This window comes from Protopterus annectens, chromosome 2.part1 (assembly GCF_019279795.1).
Source record: "Protopterus annectens isolate FY-2018-M chromosome 2.part1, PAN1.0, whole genome shotgun sequence".
Lineage (NCBI taxonomy): Eukaryota > Metazoa > Chordata > Ceratodontiformes > Protopteridae > Protopterus > Protopterus annectens.
Genome location: NC_056729.1, coordinates 1,296,495,217 through 1,296,518,287, shown reverse-complemented (window position 1 = coordinate 1,296,518,287; position 23,071 = coordinate 1,296,495,217).

The following is a 23,071-nucleotide window of genomic DNA, read 5'->3' as shown; positions in this document are numbered from 1 at the left end:
GGTTCAATACAAACATTTAAAATAAACAGTGACAAGAGTTCATAGTGTATGTAGTTGTTTCATGAGCTATGTGACATTAGAAATGGAGATAAGACATGTAGAAGAAGAGCAATACTTTAAAGAGGTTTATGAGCTAAAAATGTTTGAAGCTTTGGTGATTACATACGAATTAATGTATTAAGTCATGAATCTCTACACTTAGTGGTTTACTATATTAACAGTTCAGTTATGAAATATTATTTGTTTTTCAGGAATTATACAAGACTTGACTAAAAGTACTTTCTTAAGTTTGTTTCATTCATGCTGATAATGCATTTTCAATGCCAGTTCTATTAGCTAGGATGACAGGATTGTGGTGCAGTCTGCTTGCGTCTAGTTTACTGTGGTAACATAGCATTCAATTGTCACTAAATAAGTCTCCAGGTCATTATCCCTGGTTAGTTTCTTCAGATATGGCACAGTCTTGGAGCTGGCAGCTATGATAGGCAGCATAATTGACTGTAGTTGCAACTCAACTAGCAATTTCAGTTTTCCTTAGAAATTCCTGTATGGTTGTGAGAACCACTTATCATACTGAAAACATAATAGTCAACAGGTCTGTGGAAATTTTGCCAAAATATGGTTTGCACTTAATCGCAGACATACTGTAAGGACTTAAATATTGGCAAGTCACTGGCCAACTACCCATATTCTTAACCACTGTGAGTCCAAGAAGACAAAAGTGGCAAGCTATACATAAAAACAAAGGTTTATTCCAATTCCATAAACTGAAATATTAACTCAATTGGCTTTGGTGTTTCAAAAGTAAAACAAACAGTGCCTTCCTATCAGTGTCCAGTCCACGCAGCTATTCCAGGGCATAGGCTGTCTTGCATCCAAAAGAACATGACAAGTTACATACCTCTCAGACCTCACTTTCAGCTCTCAGAAACGTATTTCTACAAGGTGTAATCCACAGGTTACACTACATAAGTTAGTTCTGACTGGGTCCTCTCTCACTGATACCAAATATTTTATAATTTTCCTTCAGTGAGGTAAAAACTTCTTGAATGTAACTCTCCAGGTTATTCTCTTATATCACAGTAACTGGCATTTCACACCTTGTAATTTAAATAGGAATGTAAAGGCATATTTATTTAGTTATTGATTGATTGCTTTTGTTTATTGGAAATGTCCGACGTGGCACAAGTTCCATTTTCATCAGAGGCCCAGGAAAAATGTCCCATTTTACAGAATGAGTAGAAGGCATTCAAGATTTGCATAATAAATGTACATATATACATACACTAGTAATAATATGACAGTTAATAAAAAATGAAAAATGTACATTCAATAGTAAATCTACATACACAGAATAGTAAATGAGCATATGTAAATTGTAATGATAAGAGAGTTAATGAAAACATGACAGTTAAATGAAGAATGCAGTAAAATGTTACCTAATATCAAGCTTATGAGTCTAGTTACTTTAAAATGGAATCAGATGAAAATAGACATTAAGTAGGAGACAGTGAAGTAATTGTATGACAATGATTTTGACTTTGATTTTATGCACAGAACTGATGGCAAAATACTATCTGAAGATGAAGAAGGTGTTTTTTTTGTAGTATCTGTAGCATATGTCTTTGTCAAACTCATACCTAAGTGTTGTGGTGCCACAGCAGTTTCCCAGTCTTCAACCCCTCCTGAACTCAAATGCCCTCCAAGGAGCTCAGCAGCAATAAAGGTTAACAGCTCTTCTTCTTTCTGACTTTCAGAATAATTGTAAATCAGCTTGCTATAAATGCAGCAATTAGCCTTGCTACATTCTGAATACCACACAGAGAGCACTGAAATGATTGTACTTCAACTCTGACTGCAAAGTTAATACTGGCATTGAGAAAATTAATCCCATTATCTGGGATAGAACTGGCCATCATGGAGTAACCAGCTTCCTTAAACCAACTCTGATATTGGGAACCTGTTCTACCATTTTTTAGGCTTGAACAGCAGATTCTGCCTGTTTTCATGGTCCAAGTCTGATAATTAGTGATTGCTCTTTAACAAGACAACTTCACTAGTTCATGCAAGAAGATCAAGGTTCAAAATACTGACTGGTCCTATTTTATGCACTTTGACGTTTGTGCCAAGTTGGACAAACTCATTGAACTTGTGGCTCAAGTACTGGCTGGCTCATCAGAAATCAAACTCATTCCCTTCACTACAGCTCTTTTACGTGTATATTTTTTACTCTCAGTGAGTGTGGCTTGAGCCTTTAAAAAATGAAGTTATCACCTTACAGTTCAAACAAATATTTATTCATCTGGAACCCTAAGTGTTACCAGGAAACTGTAAATGGCAAAGTATACAGAATAAATTAATCTTTACATTATTGGCATTCATTCAGTTTGATGCTTTAAACTCGGTTTTATAAACTGAAATATTCAGTGAATATTACTTTTGTAATGTTATATAAAAAGCTAATGCTATCTCAGCAGCCATTCAAGTAAGACAAATACAGCCAGCAAGATTTTCTTCATACAGTTTTGACCTTTCATATGAGGCTATATAGTTCTGTCTGTGTTACCTGTATGTTGAAATATTAAAAGATAAATATGAAAATTATTACAATACAAATAAAGAGTACACAAATAACATTCAATATCTCTTTAAGTGCATTAGACAGAGATTAAATATCAATACGATTGTGTTTGCCATTGTGATGCCTGACCACTGAAGCGGTAATCAAGGACTCTCAATCCTCACCACTGACACCAGTGGATGTACACTGAGAGGATGACAGGTACACACACAGTATTTTCAGATGCAGCTCTCTGCAGCAAGTGAAATGTCTCTTAAGAGCACACAGAGACCACAGTCAGTCTGGGGCTGCTTTCTCCAGATGTCCAGTAACACTCCCCACTGGCACAGCTATAGAGTTGAGATCTCAGTTGACTGGCCAAGCCAAGAACTCCAGCACCTTCTCTCTCCAATGAGTGCTTTGTGTCCCTGGCCAAGTAGCTGACACACACGCATACACACACACACACACACACACACACACACACACACACACACACACACACACACACACACACACACACACACACACACACTTTGAGGTTTGATTTATACACACACACACACACACACACACACACACACACACACACACACACACACACACACACACACACACACACACACACACACACACCTGGGAAAGGCTGGCACAGGTTTTCTAGTTATGCCCCCTTTTGCCCAGACTATAAGGTAGTTATCCCTGGCACCACCCAGCTCCTTTTCAGCTACTTTAAGACCCTTAACAAAGGGTGTCCCAATCTTACCATGTAATATTACCTTTAATACAAACGGTAGTTTGATCAAGAGCAAAGTTATTAGGAGTGGCCCACAGTGTCACCAAATAAATATGCAAGCACTCTCAGAACTTAAATATCTCTAGACAGATCAGCCAAAATGAAATGTTTAAATATATTTAATAATAAATAATAAAAGAACAAGACAATGCTAAATATATATTTACAGTAACATCAGAGTTCAAAATCACAGGAAAGTAAGCAAGGGCAAAATCTCCTGCTCCTGCTAGGATATGATCTACCAGCCTCTGGAAAATCACTGGGGCATTTTTCATCACAAAGGGCATCTTCTTAAACTCATACAAGCCGAAAGGAGTCGCAAAGGATGACCTGTCTGTAGTGTTGGGAGTCAAGGTCACCTGCCAGTAGCCCTTGGTAAGATCAATAGTGGTGAGATACTTAGCCCCACCCAGCTGCTCTAGGGCTTCATCTGTCCTAGGCATGGAGTAAGCATCTGACTCAATGTGACTATTTAATTTCCTGTAGTCCATACATAACCTGGTGCTGCCATCCTTCTTTGGTACCAGCACCACTGAGGAGGCCAAGGGACTGTTGGATTCCTGGATTACCACTAGTTCCAACATTTCCTGTTATCTCCTCCCACAGAGTATGTTGGACTCTCTCAGGTACCCTATAAAGGGCCTGCTTATTAGGCCTTTGAGGTCCTGTATCCACATGGTGCTGCACCAGGTGGGTGCATCGTGGTTTCCCAGTGAACATGCCCCTAAACTCCTGTAACACTGCTTGGATTTCTCAAACCTGTGTGGGGATAGCTGCTGGGACATTACTACCCCTTCCACTGAGGTGTCAGTCCAAGTTCACTAAGGAAATCAATCACCAGATCCCCCACAGACTCCTTCTGCTATCCACTGGAAAGACTCAGCACAAGGGCCTCTCTGTCATGGTAAGGTTTCATCATGTTAACTTGGTACAATTTATGCCCCTGCCTCCTGCTTAGAAGTTCTACCATATAGTTAACATCACTAACCTTACCACTTTGAAGGGTCCATTCCAAGCTCTCTGCAGCTAGTTGTGTCTGACAGGAATGAGAACCATAACCTGATCCCCTCTAGCATATTCTGTAGCTTGCATTTCTGTCATATCAGACCTTTTTCTGCTGTTGGGCTTCTGCCAAGTTCTCCTGAGCCAAGTCATTGAGTTCTCTGAGCCTTGTCCTGAGATGTAGGACAGATGCCACAACAAACTCCTTGTGGGATTCACACTTACCCTCCCACTCATCACAAATTAAATCTAAAGGTCCCCTCAACCTGTACCCAGACAGCAACTCAAATGGTGAAGAACCTGTGGAATCCTGGGGCACCTTCCCGTAAGCAAATAACAGATGGGGCAAATATTTGGCCCACTCCCTCTTAAACTGGTATGCAAATGCCCATACCATGGTCTTTAGTGTAGAGTTTAACCTCTCCACCAGACCATTAGTCTGGGGGTGGTAGGGGGTGGTCTTTTGGTGCTTCACTAAACAGTGCTTCCACATACAAGCCAGCAGGTCTGACGTTAAACTGGCACCTCTGTCAGTCAGTATTTCTTTTGGGAAACCTACCCTGCTGAAAATCTCTAACAAAGCATTTGAACCTTTTCTACCTCGATGGAAGACAGAGCTACTGCCTCAGGCTAGCTGGTAGCATAATCTACTACCACTAGGATATACTTCTTCCCTGTGGAACTTGAGGTACTCAGAGGCCCCACAATATTTAAAGCTACCCACTGAAATTGCTCCTTGATCACAGGCAAAGGCATCAAAGGAGCTTTCACCTTGTCTCCTGCCTTGCCTGCCTTTTGGCACTTCTCACAGGTCCTGCAGTATCCTGTTACATCCCTGGAAACCCAAGGCAATAAAAGTTCTACATAATATGTCTCTTTGTATGATTTTTTTCCCATATGACCTACAAACGGAATGTCATGGGCTATGACTAGAAGTTCCAGATGGTAGGCTCTGGGCACTACCATCTGTTGTATTCTCTCACCCTCTAGCCCTCCTTCAGGGGTCCACTCTCTATACAGTAACCCTTTGTCCCAGAATATAGATTTCCCTTTCCTTGAGAATCAGGTGACTCACTAGCACCCTCCCTCAGACCTTGTAATGTAGGGTCTGAGAGCTGAGCCTGTCTCATCTCTCTTTGTAACCCTTCCCAGCACCCCTTCCACAGGAAGTGTGGAATCCTCTGACATGCGTGCCCCACTGTCAGCCTGGGCACTACTACTCACCTCTGTCCTTGCAGTCACTATGTCCAAGGGAACATCAGTACCCACACGCAGCTGTGGCTCATCTTCAGTCTCACTGCTACAGGGTAGCTCTCTGCCTTATGTAGCCACCTCACCAGTCCTGGCTTCAAGGGTGCAGACTGTCTGGGGTGCCCCTGGACTACCAGACCCACATGCTTGTCTCCAAGCCCGACTGCATGTAACTGCATGCACACAAGCTACTGCATTATCAAAATCATTCCCTAACAGGATAACTGCAGGACTTTCCTAAAACACACCTACTTGCTTGATTCCTGTTCCACCCTCCCATTTAAGGAGAACCGTACCCAAAGGTATTTGGAATGGGGTCTCTCCTAAAGCTCTGACTGGAGTAGACTGCTCAAGCAAGGAGTGCACCTCTTTAACCACTGCAGACTTTACAATTTTTAGGTCAGAGGCTGTGTCTCTCTTAGCTCCGGCTTGTTTCCCATCTACTAAGATAGCATATAACCTCTTGTGGTAGTTTGGTACCCTTGTTGTTTCCAGATAACTTACTGCTGGCATTTTGTCATTCCCACTTATTGGCTCTCCCACCTTTTGTTCCCCACCTTGTCTTCATGGACATCTATATGCTATATGGCCCCACTGGTTGTATTTAAAACATTTAACCCTTGGTCCTGGCCAAGTACCTGAACTAGTGACTTACCCAGCTACTGGCAGACTCTGTTAGGGCAGTTTAGGCTACCCACCATGGGTTCCCTTAGACCCATGAGAAGTACTGGATATCCCTCCTATCCTGTGCAGTGATGTCCTGCTTGCTAGGTATACTTCTCCCTTTTTCCCCAGCTCATCTGCAGTATTACATTCCCTTCTGCTAACCAGATTCTCATGTCCTCAGGTAAAGTGTTAAAGGCTTGTTTCCTCACAAAAATGTCTGCTAGCCATTCAAAAGTGGTGACCCGATACCCACTCACCCACCTATGAAAATAAGTGCTTAGTTCATCAATATATTCACACACACTTTCGTCTGCCTTATGTCTATGCTCACAAAATGTTTTCTATAAGGTGTTAACTTAAAACACTCTAATAAACAATTTTTAACAGTATTGTATTTTAAGTAATCAGTATTAGACAATTTAGAAGTAGCAGTTACAGCTTTACTATGGAGTAAGGGGGTCAGGAACCATACCCAGAGCCCTTGGTCAACATTATACTGTTTACATATCCTTTCAAACATATTAATAATACTATCTAAATTATTTTCCACAAATTGTGGAAGAAATTTACTGATCTTTGTAGCTTCTGGGGTTCTGTTACTCACTTCCCCATTAACTCCATGATCCTGGCAAAGAGTCAGCATCTCCTTTTCATGTTGCCTCTGCATCTCATTTTCCTCAGCCTCCAAATGTCTCAGTCTCTCTGCCGATTCTATTTCCAACCATTTGGCTTCCAGTTCAAGTCTCTTTATCTCCAGACAGATATCTAAGCCCTCTGTGGAAAGGTTGAACTGTCCATTTTCTGAGAGCTGTGCATCCTCATGGCCAGTCTAGTTGTCGTCTGGATTGCTGGTCTGTGATGCAGCTGTGACTAAGGTTCATAGGTTCATAGGTAGATACTAGGCTATTTGCCCTAGGGTATTTATAAGCCTAGCCAGAGTGTATTTGGCTTCCGCCTTCCTATTAGATTAGCCGACTGTGCCTCTGTAAAGTAGGTCACAGAAGGTACCCTTTTAAGATTAGTTTACTGTGCCTCTGTCTAGCAGGGACACAGGAAAGATCCCAGGGGTGAATTTGTGCTTTCTCCCTCTTTTTCCAGATCCCCAATAAGACTCCCCACTAGCACAGCTATAGACTTGATATCTCAGCTAAGTGGCCAAGCCAAGACCTCCAGCACCCTCTCTGTCCAACCAGTGCTTCATGACCCTGCCCAAGTAGCTGACACAGACACACTCTTTGAGGCTTGATTTACACACACACACACACACACACACACACACACACACACACACACACACACACACACACACACACACACACACACACACACACACACACACACACACACACACACATCTAGGAAAGACTGGCACAGGTTTACTAGCTATGCTCCCTTTTGCCCAAACTATAAGGTAGTTATCACTGCCACCAGCCAGCTACTTATCAGCTATTTTAAGGCCCTTAACAAAGGGTGTCAAATCTTACTGTGTAATGTTACCATTAATACAAATGGTAGTTTGACAAGGAGCAAGGCTATTAGGAGTGGCCCACAGTGTCACCAAATAAATATGCAAGTACTCTTAGAACTTAAATATCTCTAGACAGATCAGCCACAATGAAATGTTTAAATACATTTAATAATAAATAAAAAAGACAAAACTAAATATATATTTACAGTGACATCAGAGTTCAAAATCACAGGAAATATGTAAAACAACATTGCAAGACAGTCTCAAATAAATAAAGAAAAATATCTAAAGTAAGTGTTGCTATATTTCTGACTGCATCTAAGTCTGTTCTACTGTTCCCTAGAACTACTTACTCAGACCAAGGCAGAGGTGTGGTGAATGTTCTTGTCAGGTCCAAGACAGAATACAGAACGCTGTGTCTCTCTCAGAGTATTCTCATATTAATATCTCAAATATTACTGCTGGGCTGGCTTGCAGAATGACATCAATTCTTATCTGACTCCTAGTTCCCAGGCTCAAAACAACCATTGATGGCAGCTGATAGCATTTAGAATCTACCTGCAAAAAATACATACACCTCAGATCTATGGCAGATTCTGGAAATCAGAAAACAATAAAACACTTCCACATCTCAAGCGTAGTAATTATTAATCCTTCAAGACAACACAGAGAGCTCCCTAGTATAGACATCCTGTCTCTTGCTGTCATAAAGTAATTTCTGAAGTTTTGTTGGAATGAAGTCAACTTCCTGTGTTCCAGTTTCCACTGTTAAAATATGCATTTAAACAGTTACAATAGTGCATGTACATTGATGTTCTATTCCAGTAGGGTACACTGTGGATATATTTCAAACAGCACTTTGTAAAATACCTCTTCAGCAAACATGGCTGTACAAACTGTCTTTTATGACATGCAGTTCTAATACATTTGTAACAAAAATATCTTACATACATCTTGTTGACATTCACAAATGACATATAATTATTTACAAAATTCCAGATAGCTGAGCTGGCAGTGTCTCCTTTCATGACTGCCATCATATATGCTTTAAGATGAAATCTTCTGATAACTTGTATGTAGCATGCTTTTGCAATTATTAATGCAGATATGAACAAGCAATATTTGAAGCCTAAAGGCATCAATAGGAGTTAACTGCAGAAATGCCTTGTGGCAAATTCAGCTGTAATGAGTTAAAGCACAGCTCCAGACATGTTCAGCTATGATGACCTTTCTAGAAACAGACATTGACCTTCTCTTCATGTGTTTACAGGAGTATTCCTCCTGTATCCTCTTACATAACCAGGCTATTCACTCTCTGCAGGACCATCTAGTTGCCTTGGATGATAGAAGTTGTAGGAATAACCTATGTTTGGTGGGACTTGTTGAGGGAACTGAAAAAAAGTTGAGTGTATAGAATTCTTCAAAAAAAAAAAAGCACCTTATGAAAACACTCAAATTTTTGCCACCAGTGCTTCTGACATTCTGACTGTTATTGAGATGATCCACCAGTCATTATGTGTGTGGAGTGAATCATGCCACCAACCATAGAAAATAATTTTCTGCCTTCTCAGTGGGAATGACAAACATCGTATCTTGACTGTTGCTAAAGACGGGCACCCATTTTATGGTTGATTTATACCAGGACTTCTGTAAGTCCATCTGTTATGTTATAAAAATGGTTTCATATTGTACCTGAAAAATCCTGCCATCTTATGTAACAAGTAGAAAAATCAGAGTCTGCCCTGGTTTTTTCTTTAAACATTGACTCCATCCACAATTAGATACCTTCCACTTTTGAACACTAGACATCTTCCATGGATCACTGATCTATTCTCCTGAGTGCAGTAAGAAAAGCATGATTCTGAGAAATGTGCAGCAATCTTCAGTACTGCAGATGGGCAGGAGGCTACTGTCTCTAGACAAGACCCCCTCATCAGAGAAAGCAATCATGCAAACAACTGTTCTCTGAACTGATGGACCCCTAAGAGTATTAGCTGTTCGCTGTCATGTCTAGTGCACAATTGCAAACCTACTTCATATTATTTAAGATCACATGATGATATTATTCCCAAAACACCAACATTGTCTTTGGAGTCTCACTCTGGACTTGATAGGTTTAAATAAAAAAAAAAATCAAACTGTGAATCTGGTAATATATTATTCAAGAATAACAGACTTACATACAACTTTGAGCTGAGATGTGATGTTATGCTGTTATACTGATTAATGTATCTTACACAGTATTGAGAATGGGTCTATATCAGCATTTCAAAAATTTAATAGTTCGAATCACTAAATATCAAACTGAAATGATCGAACTATTAAATTTTTGAATGCCGATAAAAAAAAAAAAAACACCAAAAAAAGAAAAAACTAAAGGGTGTAGGCAGGGGGGCAAGCCCCCCTGCACCCCCCACACCCCCCGCTACTTAAATATACCAACTCCAAGACCGCACTACATTGAAGTAAATGGAAATCTCCCCTTACGGAGATTTCCATTTACCCGTTCGATGTTCTGCACTTTCGGCATTCTCGCGGGGACAATATCGTATTCGATATTGTCAGCATTCGAGATGCTGATAGGAACCCCTGAGAACTAGTGCACTTGCTCATAGATCTTGCATAGAGCAATATTTCTATTATTATTTAGCATTTTTGTTTTCTTTTACTCTACCATGTTACACAGGATGCTTTTCCATGTTTATCCCTCTTTGTTAGTTTAAACTTTTCTTTTCAACATACAGGTTGTAACTTGTTATATGCATCTTTAATAGGTATTTTTCCTCTCTTAGATTTAAAGGTTTGAGGTTTATCCTGTCTTTGGAAATGTAGAACAGTTACAAACTGTTTAAAACCAGAGAAATTTGATATTTTTGGGTGACAGGAATCCGATAAAGCAATGTACTAAACCTAACCATCAGGCATTGTTATTTAACCCTATATCTGAAGTGCATTATCATGATAGCGAACCTGCTAGGGGATAAGTCTGGTGGAAATTTAATTTCCTTATTCCCCTCCTAACTTACAGCACCCCCCCAAACTCCACCCCCAACTTACTTATCTGAAGAGCAGGTCCTCAAAGCCCTATCGAAGGCAAAGAGCATGGCCTGTATGGAACCAGATGACATCCCAGCCTGTCTTCTAAACCGAATAAAACATGTACTAGCATCATTCACCACTAAGTGCCCTTTTCAGTCATAGCCTAACCACAGGCTTTGTTCCTGTGGAATGGAGAACAGCTACAGTTATAGAGAACAGCTATGGTTATTCCCCTCCACAAAGCTGGCCTAGCAACAGACCTGGGGAATTACAGACCCATAAGCCTGACCAACTTCATCTGTAAGGCCATGGGACATATCATTATGGGCCTCATAAATAAAGACATAGGTGACCTCCAAACCCTGGATCCAACCCAATTTGGCTTTGTGAAGGGCACATCCTGCCTGTTAAATCTGGTGGATTTCTTTGAAAGTGTGACCAAGGCCATTGATTAGGGCAAATCTGTGCACACGGCATACCTTGACTTGGCAAAGTCTTTCAACACAATCCCACATTCAGGCATTACCAATAAACTTAGGAAACTGAATGTAAACCCCTTCATTGTAAGATGGGTTGCCAAATGGCACAAAAAACAGACACACACTATCAAAGTGGGTGACTCCACTTCATCCAACAGACCTTTTACCTCAGGTGTGCCAAAGGGGTCAGTGCTGGACACCATACTGTTTGGTATGCACTTCTCAGAGGTTCAGGTCAAAACTAAAGGGCTATGGCTGACCACATTTGCAGATGACTGCAAACCAGGTGCAATCATTGAATCCTCAAATTATGTCAGTATACTCCAGGAGGGTCTCACATGGATCGACGACTAGTATATTAGTCATGGTCTCCAACCGAATTCAGAGAAATGCATCATCATTCCTTTTGGCAAAAATGATGTCCTGTCACAATATCCAATCAACAAAATTACCCTAAGTACACTGCAACCTTAACTTCGACTGCCATGTGTCTACCATTGTAAGGAAAGTTTTCCACATAGCTCACTTGATTAATAAAGGCATTGCCTCGAGAGCAAAAGAAGTTATAACCTCCCTATACTAGGCACTTATCCTGCCTATAATTGAGTATAACACCCCATTCGGTATATACCATGCCAAGCACCTACAGCAATTGCAGAGACCTCAGAGGTTTCAAACAAAGAAGATCAATGGCATCCAGCATGTGCCTTACACAGACTGACTAAAGTCCCTGTCACTATACTCCATTTTGTTTAGACTTCTTAGGTGAGACTTATCCCTGGCCCACAGAGCAATCCAAGACCCAAACCTAATGAACTTACTGCATATCCATAAATCAAGTGGGCCTAGGGCTACCCATTCCAGGGACTTAAATATGGCCTGTTACTTAAAACATGCTGGAGGGACACATTTATCTCCCAGTGACTGCCATGTCACTGGAATAGGCTACCAATTCATGTGAAATACAGCACTTCTATGACACTGTTCAACAGGAACCTGGATGAGTGGATGGGGCACTGTATTCTTACCAGTGATATCACCCACAACCCTCCTAAACATGGGCAACCATCACTAAATGCAGTCTTTGGCATTGACTAGTGCTTTTATGGTATTACAATGGGTTGAAATGGCTAGGCTTATAATGACCCCTGGGTCGATAGCCTAGTAATCTCCTATGATCCTGTGATCCTTTAGAAAGGGAAAAGCTCTGGGCCCAGACAGTCTGATTACGGAGCTCTATAATTCATTACAGGATCGTCTATCCCTGTTTTTTTTTACTAGTCGTTTCTTCCATTTTCAACTTTCTCAGTCTATTAATTACTCTCCCATCCTTTTCATCATAACACACATACCTAAATCAGGCAAATACAATACATTACCACAAAATTATAGCTATGTCACTCATTAGTACAGATATCAAACTGTGTGCCAAAATCCTTATAACATTACTGTGACAAAAGGAGTAACTGCCACCACAGCTAGCTGGAATTTTGTAAATAATTATGTAATTTGTGAATATCAAACTAATTTATATAAGATGCTTGTGTTATAAATGTATTAGAACTGTATATCATGTGTATATCAAACTGCTCTGTACAGATGCTTGTGATGAAAAGGTATTTGTAAAGTGCTTGTGCTTAAAACATATCCACAGTGTGCCCTACTAGAAGAGAACAGAAATGTACATGCACTATTGTAACTGTTTAAATGTATATATTAACAGAGAAAACTGGAGGGTTAACCTCAGTCCAGCAAACTTTAGAAAATATCTGAAATTACTTTATAGGCTAGGTCATAAAGCTGTTTCAATGCAGCAGCAAGACACACAAAGTCTGTAATAGGAAGCTTTCTGTATTGTCTCTGAGGTGAACTAATTGCTACTTTGGAAGCATGAAGGAATGCAATTGTTTCATGACATACTGCATCTGCCAAAGATCTAAGCAAAAGCCCTTGTATGAGTATTTTTACAGGTAAATGCTAAATACTACCAAATTCAGCAATGGAGGTTTGCATGAGAACTAGAAGTCAGATGACCAGAAATGGTCATTCTGCAAGCTATCCAAGCAGTAATATTTTAGATATTATTTTGAGAAGTCTCTTAGTGAGACAAAGCATTCTGTATTCTGTCTTGGACCTGATAACAGCAACAAGAACCATTCACCACGTCTGCCTTGCTCTATTAGTAATTTTTTAGCATATAGTAATTCTCTTAGTCTCAGTCAGTAATATAGCGAAGCTTAGTTTAGATTTTATTTTTCTTTATTTGTTTGAGCCTGTACTGCAATGTTATTTTAAATATTTCCAGTGGTTTTGAACATTGATGTTACTGTGAATACATATTTACTATTGTCTTGTTCTTTTATTATTTATTGTATATATTTAAACCTTTCATTGTGTCTGATCTGTGTAGAGATATTTAAGTTTTGAGAGTACTTGCACATTTATTTGGTGACACTGTGTAGGCCACTCCTAATACCCTTGCTATTGGTCAAACTACCATTTGTATTAGTAGTAATATCACGCAGTAAGCTTGGACACCCCTTGTTAAGGGCTCTAAAGTAGCTGATAAGTTGTGACTAATGGAGTGGAAACTACCTTATATTCTGGGCAGAAGGGATCATAGCTAGTAAACCTCTGCCAGCCTTTCCCAGGTGTGTGTGTGTGTGTGTGTGTGTGTGTGTGTGTGTGTGTGTGTGTGTGTGTGTAAATCAAACTTCAAAGAGTGTGTGTGTCAGCTACTTGGGTAGGGACACGAAGCACTGGTTGGACAGAGAGGGTGCTAGAAGTCTTAGCTTGGTCACTCAGCTGAGATCTCAACGCTATAGCTATGCCAGTGGGGAGTCTTATTGGAGATCTGGAGAAAAAGGGAGAAACCAGCCCCGAACGGACTCTGGTCTCTGTGTGCTCTTAAGGGAAATTGCACTTGATGCAGAGAGCTGCATCTGGAAATACTGTATGTGTACTTATTATCCTCCCAGTGAACGTCCCCCCACAGGTGCCAGTGGTGAGGATTGAAGCTCCTTGATTACTGGTCCAGTGGTGGGTCATCACAATTATCAGCAGCAATACTGGATAATCAAGCAGGATTTTGTAAGAGTAAGGGTAGTGCAGACCACATGCAAACCTTTGTTATACTTGGTTTTACCCATATTGACTCTCTTTCTCAACTCTGAGAAGGCTTTTGACTCTATTAAATGGTCATATATTTGGACAATCATGCAAATAATGGGGTTTCCAAGTAAATTTATTAACTCAGTTTAGACTATCTGTTGTCATCCTACAGCCAGTGTTCTTATGAATAATATAATTCCTCTGCTGTTTCCTCTAGAAAAGGGTAGTCAGCAAGGTTGCCCACTGTCCTGGGACCCTTTTTTATTGGCCGGAGAGCCATTAAACTGGCTCCCTAATAATTCCCCAGCAATATTTAGATGGTCTTTACAGTCTATAGTTTTCATAGCTCTCCTGTTTTCTGATGATTATGTATTTCTTACTAGAGATTCCCTGACAGACATTCCCGTGGCCTATAAGCTTTTAGAGAGGTTTGGTATTTTATCAGGCCTGAAGGTAAATATTTCTAAAATTGAGGTGTTCCCTGCTAACTCAGTGTTTAAATTGTTAACTTATGTCCTACTACCCCTTTAAATGGTCAAAGTCTTACCCTAGTTATTTAGGTATAAAACTGTATTCAGATATTCAAGAGAGGATTAATATCAATCTCAGGGATAACTTGGAGAAGATTTTCCTCTAGGTCCACTCATGGTGACAACTGCATATTTATTTACTGGGTCATACTGTAGCTTTTAAGATGTTGGTTTCTCCATTGTTATTTTATGTTTTAGACATATAACACATCACCCTATCATCCTTGGTTAAAGAAATTAATCAAGTTGTTAAATAGTTTTGCAGTATATAGAACACCATGATTACACTCCAGTAACAATTAAATAACATCCTTGCTCAGCATTACTCTAGAACAAGACCTGAGCTTAGCAATGCTTAGTAGGGTGTTTAACAATTGTTAATAAAACCTGACAGCGTCAACAATAAACAGCAGCAGAAGAACATCAAACAATTTTGTTTCAACTCCACTTCTGCCTGCTGTCTTCTATATTACATCCACTATTTTGAAAGAAATTGCTTACCACTTCCCAGCTGCATTACTGGCTTTCAAAGCCAGCACAACTCATCACATTTTTTTCTTTATTTTACATTTCTGTAGTTAGTAGTACATGGAGCAGATAAAGCTCCATGTATTACAAAGAATTATGATAGGATCTCCAGTCGTAACATATTATTATGTGTTCTCCCCATGGATGTCAAGATTCAAGCTTGAGAGGTAAATTTCTTGGCATTCATGTCTCAAACATAATATACATGTTACGATTGGAGACCCGATAATAATGCTTTATATCTGGGATGGTGGCTGGGGTAGGGTTAAATGTTCAGTTCTAAGCACTTTTATCCATTAATTTTGGTTGGGAATACCCACTGGGGTAGCTATACCAAATCCTTTTTGCTATCTCATCTTTTTTTCTTTGAATTATATGGCACTGCTCCTTCTGGCTTACATTGGTACCAGAAGTTTCTTGCCAAACTTCGCAAGTTATGGCACTCTCTTTCATTAACTACTTAGACCTACCTACTTAGCCCTTGAGTTTCTTACCAAAATCCTCAAATGGCCCAGTATCTGTGGCTTAACTATTCCACTTTGGGGTAACCCTCATTTTAATTTTGATGGCTGTCTGGTTGTTGATTCCTCATGGAATGACAAAGGGATTAGATGGTTATTAGATTTAACTACTATAATAGAATGGAATCATACCTTGACTAGTTTTGAGGATTTACAAAAGATGTGGGATCTTCCCGAGTCTAACTTATGGAATTGTTTAAGGCTCCAATATATAATAAATAGAACCTCTTTTGCCACCACTGCTACATTTGCTCCCTTCCCTCTCTTTCATGATGCAAATGTCCCTATAATCCACATCAGATCAATACAAAAACTTTAATATGTATATACTACTGACCTCACTCTTTAATGGAGCAAACCCAATTTCTATCATGTATTATTTATTTAACATTTGTTAACTGGGAAATTCTGACTTAGAATCAGCCAATTTTCAGCAGAAGCCCAGTGAGAAACATTCCAGACACATGTCTTTGCAATATGGGAGGAAACCGGAGCAGACCCACATGAATGCAGGGAGGACATGCAGATTCCGCACAGAAGGCACCTCAGCCAAGAATCGAACTGGAGAACCTCTTACTGTGAAGTGACAGCTCTAACTGCTGCACCACTGTGCAGTCCTCCACTCTGTATATTGATCTCCCAGAAATGTTCATCAGCACTTTTTTGAGTGTTATTTCCAGTCTCAGAGCTCTCCCTTATATTTATGAGAAAACAATATTTTTCATAAATACAGTTACTGGGACCCAACAACTGCTGCAAGCAGAGGACTGGATTATGAAATTAGTCATTTGGCCTGTGCACAGATTAATCTCAATATCGTCCATAAATTTGGGATGTTTCTCCGGTTAATAAACTATCGGTTAAGTTAACCTCAGGGTTTAGCCTTTTTTGGGGTCAACCCTTACCATGTTGTAATTCTCTTTTATGGATTGGATTTATGATGTTACCTCAACCCCAAAGCACAGATTATCTTTTTGTGGTTGCTTCATTTCTCAGCTCTCATTAGAGCTTATATAGCTTCAGCCTGGAAATCCCCCTCTGTTCTCTCTATGGAAGGGCTCTACTGGAGCCAAAAAAAGGGAACATAATTCATCAGCGCTTATTTTATAAGTCTGGAAGGCTCCACTCTGGCTAATTTTCTTTCCTGGGTTACTACTGTCAGCCACATGTGGGTAGATTTTTAGAGCTGCTGTCAATCCCGGGATAGTATGGTTTTCTTTTATAACATTTTTATGCCTCATGCTTATACTATGTTTCTAGTTATTCTAAGACATCTTGCATCCCTTAACCTTTGGTATGATAGCATAAATTGTTGTGATGTTTGCTTTTCTGACATAAACATTTATGTGCACTTGTCTGAACTCAATTTCTCTTATTTCTTGCAATTTTAGACAAGTTTATCATTGCACACTGTGCCTGTTGGTTTGTTGAAACGGATTCATGTTAATTAAAAAAAAAAGGAAAGAAGAACAGAAACTGAATGCCAATATTGCAGTACCATCAGTTAACATCTGCCAATCTCACTCTGACACCTTGTGCCTGGACAGCTGCCCCATTTACTCCACTTTAGCTATTCATCTTTGGTTTTAAAAATATGTAGACCTATATTTGTGAATCTGAGATTTTACAGAATAACAGTCCTGTAACGTAATCTAAATTAAAACTTCAAGTATTGAGTAGGTCATGTGGTGCAGTTTTTGATGTAGACTGATAATTATGAGTTAATTTTATTAATTTGTATTTATCTTTTGCAGATACCATGCATTGCTGCCCTTGCATGTGAAGAGTAATATTATTATAAAATGGTTTTAGATGATACAGGGAGGTCTCAAACTCAAATGACCATAAGGCCTGCATAAGGGCAAGAAGACTCATCTGAGACCTGCAGTCTCCAAAACAATAAGAAGGGCAGTCAGTTCAGCTAGAAATGTAGTATAGCAGCTTTCTTCTCCCAGCATTATGCTAGTTTGAGAGGCTGCTTAGGGAGATCCCAGGGGCAAAATGCAGGATGTATTTGCACACATGATTTTGTATATGTACAAGGATCCCCTTCAAAACATCAAATCTCCTCAATATTGAATTTGAATTCATCAAGATGACTTCACTAAATCTTTTGTATATCGAACTCCTGGAACAACGAAAACTAACTTAGGGAAAAGAACCACTCGACCACCAGGACAAAACAACAAACAGCAAAACAAGAAAACCCTCCAATTGGTGGGCCTTCTCCCCCCCCCCCCACACCACTGACTAAATATACCAACTCCAAGACTGCACTACAGTGGAGAAAGGGCAATGTTCACCATGGTGGCAGAGTGGTTCTTTTCCCGTGGTTTGTGTTCATTGTTCCGGTAATTCAATATAATGAAGATTCGGCAAAGTCATCTTGATGAATCCAGATTCGATATTGTGGAGATTCGATGTTTTGAAGGGGACCAATTTATAAACCCATCCTTTAACAGTGTTTCCTTGATGATGTAGTACAGGTTAATGGTGTGGTTATTAGAAAAATGGTAACAATGATGCAGAAGAATATGAGACTCTTTTCTAGAAAAGACATTTTTCTTAATATTATACTGTTCTGGCTAATCTCTAAGATTGATTTTTCCTGTTTGGTTGTATTAACGATTTGTAGAATCCTTGCCTCTGTTATAGACAGTGTACAAATATAGCAAGATTCTATATAGAGGTATCATACGAAATGAAGTTGCCGGAATAAACTCAAAGACCAATAATGTGATAAAGGACTGCACTGTTTTTCTCTCTGGAAATGCAGACATAGCTTTATGAGATTTGTAATGCCTACAGGAAAATATTCAGATTGCAGCTTTTCTTTGTATTCTTGGTTGCACAGATACATTGTTGTATAACTTGTTTATACTGATTTGTAAGAACTGCAGTAGATGAATCAACATAAGGCAGATGAAAAATCCTGTGAAGTAATTTGCTAGTCTAAATATAGCATAGCAGTAGACAACAATGTTGCACGCACTTTTAGAGGTATAATACAATACAGCCTCATTAATATTAAAAAATTATTATGCTGACTAGGCAGAGCAATGTGAGTGCCCATGTAAATTGTGCAGTAGCCATAGAAATGAGTCCAGCATTAATACTGGGAATATATCATGCTACAGTACAAATGGGAACACTCAATTATATCATGCTACAGTACAAATGGGAACACTCAATTATACTGGTTACTGGGTTTGTTTTATTTAATGCACACAGACACACACACACACACACACACACACACACACACACACACACACACACACACACACACACACACACACACTCACCCTGATGACAGTTGATGATGTCAGCATTTCTGCCCGCTTTTCTTAGGAACCTATGCATTAAAACCTCATAAAACAACTCATTTACATAACATGCAGGAAATACACTAAGATAGTTTGGTACCTTCTGGAACAAAAAGACAATCATCTCTTTCCAGATGGATGTCAAATGTAAACATACCCACAAAGAGAAACTGAATTCTAAAAAACAGAACTACAACAGCTGACTGTACAGCAGTAAGTGAAACAAAATTAGTTTTACACCCCTAAACTGCAGACACAAGGCATACACTTTAAATTACAATATTGTAAATACCCCAGATACTATGTCTTTGCCATATATTATTGAATAAAATATTATAATAATAATAATAATAATAATAGTAATAACAATGCATACAGTCAACCAAATGTGCGACAAAAATGAAGCAATACACAAAAATAAACCAAAACTGTGAATGACTTTTTTGTATAACAAAGTGGAATCACATACAATCAAAGACACATAAAAGTAAAAAAACATAATAACCAATGCACTAAATGATGCAATACTAATACAATTGTGTAGTAGCAATAACTAATGGCTTGGTATGGGCTATTCTTGGTTTATGTCAATCTAATTATTAGACCGTGTTAACACTGAGTAAGCCAATAATTACCTGTACAGAGCCACAAATTATTGTTAAAGTGTATTCACATAGGCTAATATTTCATAGCTATGTGCTGCAGCCTTAAGGATGATAGTGTAAAACCACTGCTGAGGCATAACTAGTGAGCAAGAGTGTCATGAAAATGAGCTACACCTGAAAACATATTGCATTATTGCTCATCAGAATTAGAATGGACCCAGCAACACTCTGAAAATCTAAAGCACAAGCTATGTTAGATGAAGCATACATGCAGGTGGTCTCACTGCAGTAGTAGAGAGAAACACCATTTATACATACTTGTACATATGTTATGTGTGTGTGACTGTGAGTGTGTGCATATGTGTGTGTGCTTACGTAATTTCCAATGGTTTAAGGCTGTCTTGCAGGTTGCCTGAAAAAGTAGTCTCACTGCAGTATTATAGGGGAACTCCATTTTTGCATACTTGTGCATATGGTGTGTGTGTGTGTGTGTGTGTGTGTTTAGATAATTTCCAGTGTTTTAGCGCTATCTTGTTACACCACACAGATGATAGTATAATATACCATTGTGGCATAATGTGCAAGAAAGCATGTCATGAATAGGAGTTAAATGTAACCTCTGTAATTATATCACAAGTAAAAATCTTAACTATTTCTCTTGAACAGGAAAGTTTTCTATCACTGGATTAATGCTGCCACTATTCATTCCCACATTTAGATTTGTTGATGCATCTTTGTATTGGGAGTCATCAATTAGTGTACTCTGTAGCAGAAAGTCATGATATATTTATTTAAAAATTGTTATGAATTTTCAGATGGCTTTAGAGATATGCCTGTTGATTCATTAAAGGGCCCAGGATGAGCCATACAGCTCATCCAAAAAAGGTCCTGCTCCAATGATGCCATGTTTTGCAATTAAGAGACATGTTAGCTACAATGAGAAAATGCCTCATTATTAGATAATGCACATCTCTGAATTGCAGTTACTCCCATGACATTCAGATATTTGCTGATCTGCACAAAGCGGTAGTCAACTGTTGTAGCTGCATCATGTAGTAATAGCTACCCTCTGAGTCACTCTCCTACATACATAAGCACACACACACACACACACACACACACACACACACACACACACACACACACACACACACACACACACACACACACACACACACACACACACTCCACAGTCTCCATACTGTCACTGAGTGTTTTGCCCCACTAGGTCCCCCTAGCAGTTGAAGTGATATTAAGACACAAGAGTTTAGAGTACTCCCTGGAGTGTAGTAGTTACCCTCACTCCTGATCCTCACAATGCTGTAGGTACTGTTAAGTTGCAAGTGTAGTATCCATGGTGGCTAGTAATTCAACACCCACCACCCAGTCCCCGTATTAATTAATATGCCAGCACTTGAACAAACATTTTGGCCATGTTCACTACCACAGTGTGAGAGGGCTGGCCATGCTGATCTACATGTCTGAGCCATTTATTGAATCACATGGATGACTTCTTGGAGGCAGTTCTGGGAGAGAAAGCACATGCTTCTCCACCAACTGCTCAATTAACATACAGCACCTTCATGCAATAACGCTGTCGCTGTGTTGCTAATGGTTACAGCATCAAGTACACGATGATGTGCATGTTGTGGTACCTTTATGAACCTGATAACAATTTGGATGCTCTGTTGTCAGTTTACTAAAACATAAACATATATATATATATATATATATATATATATATATATATTTTTTATTTTATTTATTTGTAGTTGATTTAGCAGGATAGTCCATTGGGCCCGAAGTACCCGTTTTCAATGGAGTCTTGGGGAGAAAAGCTCCAAAACAAAGTACAAGGAATTACAAGTAATTAAGGTTCACACTTTAACATACTAAACAGATCATATTAAAAGCAATTATCAACAACAGTGGTGATAAGGCAATAATAGTGGTTGATAGGAGTAGTCAAATGTGGGTCTAAGTCAAAAAGGAGATGGTTTCATAGAGAAGGGTCTAAGTTATAAGTAGTAAAATTCTAGTATTCTGGTTACATTTTATATGTAAAGTATAGCATAGCAAATGGCAATAACAATTGCAATATGATGTATCTTGAAAGGAAAGTAGAATTTGAGACTTAAGGAAAAGTAGAATTTGAGACTTATTAGGAGTTGTTGCTTCCTTATGTTAAACTAATTAAGAGAAGAGGACGTCAGTGGGAGATGGGTTGGACTAGGAGGGATGAGAGCGGGAGCATTCCCAGGAGGATGATAAATGGGTATGCAGGGACTTTTTAAAAGCTGGGAGGTTTGTAGTAGTGCGGATGAAGGGGGGAAGGGAGTTCCATTGGCGTGCCAGGGCAAAGGACAGCAGGTTTTTTCCTGGAGAATGAAGAGGTTTGTACAGTTCTATTAGATTTTGGTTATTAGATCTTAGGAGTCTTTGAGGCATGTGCATTTTAAAGGTGGAGGTGAGTGAGGGACAGAGGGATGGTTGGAAAATGATTTTGTGGGCAAAACTGAGCTGAGTAAAGGACAGATAGTTAGGAAGCTCAAGCCAGTTTAGTTTGTGGAGAGATACACAGTGGTGGGTAGATGCTTTGTGGCCAGTGGCAAATTTTGCAATTTTATTATAACATGTGGACAGTTTTGTTTTAAGGGATGATTGAAGGTTTGTTAGGATAGGAGCGCCATAAGGAAGGGAAAGGATAAGGAATGTTGTAGCCAGAGTGAGCTTAGTAGTTGTAGAGAGGAATTGATTTTGGCCATAAAGCATGCCAAGTTTAATGTGGGTTTTTTTATGTTTAGTAGTAAGTGGCTATTGAATGTGAGGTTGTCATCAATCTGGACCCCTAGTAGTTTGCTTTCTGATACTAGTTCAAGAGGTGTGTGGTTTTGGCTGATGATAGAGAATGTATTGTTGTCAATGGTTGTGGTTTTTGAGGGGGTAAATTTCATAAGCTTGGTTTTTGATGCATTGAGAGCAAGGTGATTGTTTTCATCCACTGTTCAGTGGTAGAGAGGGCGTCTTGGGTTAATTTTAAGAGAGTTGGAACAGATGTGGCTGTGCAGATAATTGTGGAGTCATCTGCATATTGAACGAGTTTGGCGTGGGGAAGTGAGTGATATATTGAAGAGGAGAGGGCCCAAGATGGAGCCTTGTGGGACTCCACTGGGTGTGTTCAGGAAGGGG